Below are 5,318 nucleotides of genomic sequence, written 5' to 3'. Positions count from 1 at the left end.
GGTCATTGTGACCATCTGTGGGTCCTGAATCCTCACTCTCCACACCTCAGCTACATCGCAGTCTGCGGACGCATTGTGCACTCTGCTGTATTGTGGTGATAGCACTCTCATCCCCACCCAAAGATAATTTGCTCGGCGAACGGGGATCATCGTGATCACCTGTGGGTCCCGAAGCATTATCGTCCTAACCTTCAACTGGACCACGGTCTTCGGACGCATTGTGCAATCTGCTGTATCGTGGTTCCAGCTACCACTCTCCAAACCAAAAGGCTAGCAGAAATAATAAAGTAAACAAAAACACTTCTTGTCGCCTGTGGTATTACAGGCAAGCTAGAGACAATTATAAAGTGTATGTATGTGTGTGAGAGAAAAACCAAAATAGAATATTAAGGATACCTAGTCTGTAATTTATAGGACAATATATCATTATCTTATTATTTTTAAAAAACTCCAGTGTCTAAATTGTTTCAAAAGACGCCTGCCCAGTGCACAAACCTATAAAAAGTCTCGTGATTCCTAACACTTGAAAATCACGAAACGTCACACCAGTCCTAAACAAACCACACGCGAAATAAAATATGTGTAGTTCAATACATTGCATATGCAGTTTTATAACAAATACTTTATGCAATGACATGTGCACCTTGCTAGAGATTTCATTGTTTTCTATTTGTCAAGTAAAACACATGAAAATCGGGAATGAACTATAGCAATCGTAGAAAAGTAATAGTGAACGGAACCTTTTGAAGAATATGCCGCGAACCCATGAAGGCATACAATGTTGCAAGCAAACTGAAAACATTCCCGCGGCCTCTGCTAGCCTTTTTCAGTTCATTCTTCTAGTTTGAGAGTGTCAGTTCGCTCTGTGTTTTCAAATATAGAGTGAATGAATATAGGCGTTTTAAGTATGGAACACGAAAATAAGAAAAAGGAAAGGCAGTATTATTTCTGTGCGTACAGAGGATGTGCAAACGGAAAATTAAGTAATTCGTCCAGCCGCAGAACACTGTTATGAACAAAAGGTTTTGTTGGATAAGATGCGAAGTCACCATTTGGAAAAAAAAATTGTAGTATACTCTTAAAATCATGTACACTGAGTGTCATTAAGACGGCAATGCGGCCCCTCACTCGCAATAGGGAGCTTGGTGGGGCATCTTCTCCTACGTTGTCGACCAGGCTAGCTAGCGCCAATGTCCCACCAAGCTTCCAGATACGACTTACTGGGACTCATGCATTGCCGTCTCACTCCCACTCATGCGTTCGAACAGGACGCACCGTACGACGCTTTCGCGTCTCGCTCGCACCATAGCGCTACCTGCGTTTCACGCACCTATCCTGGTACATACGTCCGTTAAACAGCCACTGTCCACTCTTTTCTCTTACCTCACCGCACTGCATCAACAAGCTGGACAACATTAATGACGTTCAGTGTACAATAAATTCATCCAAATAGACTTTATATTACATATGCTATTTTTTAATAATAATTGACCACAATTTTTTATTTTTTTCAGTCGTTAGAGTGGCATTACCTCTTAAAAAAATTAAACAAAAAAGTTTTCGTCTTTAGACGCGAACGCGGCACCTTACGATTACGAAGCTGAATCGTTGCCAACGTGCCCAACGCATGTTCTTCGTACATGATGATCCATAGCTGGTGGAAATGAGCAGCCTCACTTGTTGCGATACGAACTCTCATGAAGACGTAAGAGAAAAATTGACAGCAATGGAAAAAAATTTCGTTTCATTCGCTTGACGCTTAACGCTTTTGCATTTCTAACATAGATACATTTCTCCATTTCATTTTTTGTTTTGATTTTATATACCAAAAAATTGCACTTATTAATAACGGGTAAAAAAAATGAAACGCGTAAAACACCCACACAATTATTTTATACATATGTACTTATGGTGAAATGAGACAAATAGTGTATCTGCTTAGAAATTCTTAGTTTAATACATTTTTGAGTAGCCTAATTCAATTTAGTAAATTTTTTTTATTCAAGCCTACGGAAAGATAATTGTATGTTTAATATCTCGAATTATCAGTATGTTCTGATGTAAAAAATAATTCAGAATTAAAATTATACCTCGACATAATTTTCTGATAATTCGATGTATTAAAAATGTTACCTTTACACAGCCTTGAATGGTAAAAATTAAATGAAAAAAAATCCCTAACCAGATACATTATTCGTTTCATCTCACTATAGAAAATAATTGGTTCATTTTTATATGCTCATCATTATTTTTATGCCCGAGATTTATAAGTGCATTTTTGTTTTTGGTAATTTTCCGTAATGCCTTCTTTATCCGTCTAAATATTATTTATGCTATTAAAACATGAAACAGCGTAACATAGGTGTTTGTCGCAGGTAGGCTCTCGGGAAGAAGAAACGTTCGCTGTTTGATGTACCAATTTATTGCATGTATACGATGTAATATAATACAATATTTGTAGACTAATATAATCATATATTTAATGAATCTTAAGTTAACTAGGTGAACGAATATGCATATTTGATAATTAAGAAAAAAAATAAAAGGGTTGAGACGTGAGTTTCGAACTCGAGACTCTCGGACGTTAATCCAGCACCAAGCACGTGTGCTATCGAGTCATTGTGGTATATCATTTAGCAAACTTATATTTCTGTAGTTACCTACGTTCGAGGGTTTGTTTAAAGTTTTATTTGCTCACTCTATTATTTACAAAGCTTCATATGGATATTAAAGGAATTAACATCGGCAAAATTTACTACCTCATTATTACGGTTTATGTAATATGCAGTAAGAAAGAGTGGATTCAAGTCTCCCTATTTGAGTGTTCACCCGGTTTAAAATAGTGGATCTCGAGGAATACACGAATTCATTTGACCAATTAAAAACGTGGAACTTGTTCGAGAGTCTCGTTCAGGTGGCGCGTCGAAACACAGCTCCAGATTATCACGCGTAGTATTACTATATATACACGACCAATCAAGAACGTGGAACTGCTTCGAGGGCCCTCCGCTACGGTGGCGCGCCGAAACCAGAGAAAAATTGAGACCACCAAAAACAAGCTCATTGGCAATCTCCCTACTCATCTCTGTCTTGAGCTGGGGACAAGACATACAGGGTTAGTCAGTAGAAACCACGGTCTTACATACAGGTCTTGAAACGACCTCGAATTTCAGTGGTGGGGGTATGGTCGCTTACTGAGGCTGAATTTAGTTTCAAACAAACGGCGCTGTGATCGGGTTCCGCAGATGAACATAACCTACAATCGGCTGTGGAAGAGAGAAATCAGTACGGATCACTTGATCCGAAAATCTTGAGGCGAAATGAAGAGTTGCAAGACCTGTATGTAAGACCGTGAATAGGACATAGATGGAGTGATCCTCCCGGCCCCCCGCGTCCCTCGTCCATACGGGTTATCCGATCACAGCGACTCTATGCGGCTATTCGGAATTACTTCACTAAGCGACCCACCCCCACCATGTTCGTTTCAAGACCTGTATGTAAGACCGTGGTAGAAACGCACCAGCGGAAGTTGGCCGTAAATGGCCAACACAGCAGTATGGCCTCTTCAAAAAATGACATGTGACTGTGATCGATTCCCATAAGCGCAAACTGACAGTTCGCATAGCAATAAGTTTATTGAAATATTTCAATAGTTGGGTTACTGAAATAATTAATTAATATTGTAATGAAAAAATGTAATGTCAGTTAAGATTTATTTTCACAACAGATTTTTTTCCTGCACTTTCTTGCTACAAAAACATTTCAATTAATTGATTTTTAAATTAATTGCAGCATTGTTTTGCAGAATTGCAGTTGGAGATCATTACTTGGAAATATCAAAATTGTGAATATTTTAAACTTTACAGTGTTTTAATTGCAATCTGTTGTGAAAATAAATCTTAACTGATATTACATTTTGTCATTACAATATTAATTAATTATTTCAGTAACCCAACTATTGAAATATTTCAATAAACTTATTGCTATGCGAACTGTCAGTTTGCGCTTATGGGAATCGGTCACAGTCACATGTCATTTTTTGAAGAGACCACACTGCCGTGTCGACCACTTGCGGCCAACTTCTGCTGGTGAGTTTCTACTGACTACCCTGTATGTATTCCTATGTATTTTGACGCGCTGAATTTGAATTCGCTATCAGAATTGGCCCAACGTGTCTTGGTTCGACTCGAACCTCATAAAACACCTATTTGCAAAATGAGCAATTTTGAGAAATCAGAGATATTTTTTAAAGTAAGATTCAATGGTCATGAGATTGGAGATATAAGTAACCTAGTAAGTTTCACAAAACCGTAAAATTCAACTCGAATATCATTGTCCGCGAAGGCTTAACCTACAAAAAATCTAACCTAACCTTTCTCGGTTGAAGTTAACATGACTGTCCGCATGGTCAGCACATTCCTGTACGTTTTGCGGGGTATTCGAGTTGAATTTTACGGTTTTGTGAAACTTACGAAGTTACTTATATCCCCAACCTCACGACCATTGAATCTTACTTTAAAAAATATATCTCATTCCTCAAAATTACTCATTTTTGAAATAGGTGTTTTTTAAGGTTAGGGTAAAAGCATGATCGTTGGGTCAATTCTCATAGCGAATTCAGATTCAGCGCATTAAAATACATAGGAATACATACGGTTCGTCCCCATTCAAGACACTTTTTTTTTCGTGTGGCTGTGTAATTGATATTATTGTTTCAGTGCAAAAATATTAAACATAAACAGGTTACTGTAAAACGTTTGAAAGAATAATTAATACTCATAAGAATAGATAATTAAACTTTAGACTAACTCAAATATTTGAAGTATATTTCTATGGCTATACTACATTGAAATAAAGCTTGTCTTATGCGATTCAAAATACATTTGCAGTTTTTGTTATGGTTTTGATGATGCAGCTAATTAAATAATGATTATATCCACTGTTCTTAATTGGGTAGTTGTGTATTATAGATATTCTTGCAAAAACTACCACCGAAGTATTCAACTTGTAACAATAATATGGTATGATGATAATATAAGTGTTACGTATATCGACCTTCATTCCAAAACAGAAGAATAACGTAGCCAGCAGGAATCATAATTGCAGATTCAGCACGTTACCCGGTGCATTGCCCGTGCCACCTACCCAGGTGGTTAGCCAAGTGCATTCCTAACGTCCTAACCGTACCTAGAGCATCAGCAAAAATCGACTATATAAGCAGCCAAAATCATGGCACAGACGCTCAGAAAATCATTCAATTTCACGCGTAAAAGATCGGACTGCACGTTGTCACTCGTGGCTCTAACCGTTAGAGTATT

Source organism: Cephus cinctus, unplaced genomic scaffold (genome assembly GCF_000341935.2).
Source record: "Cephus cinctus unplaced genomic scaffold, Ccin1 Ccin1_scaffold0588, whole genome shotgun sequence".
NCBI lineage: Eukaryota > Metazoa > Arthropoda > Insecta > Hymenoptera > Cephidae > Cephus > Cephus cinctus.
This window is presented reverse-complemented; position numbering follows the sequence as displayed.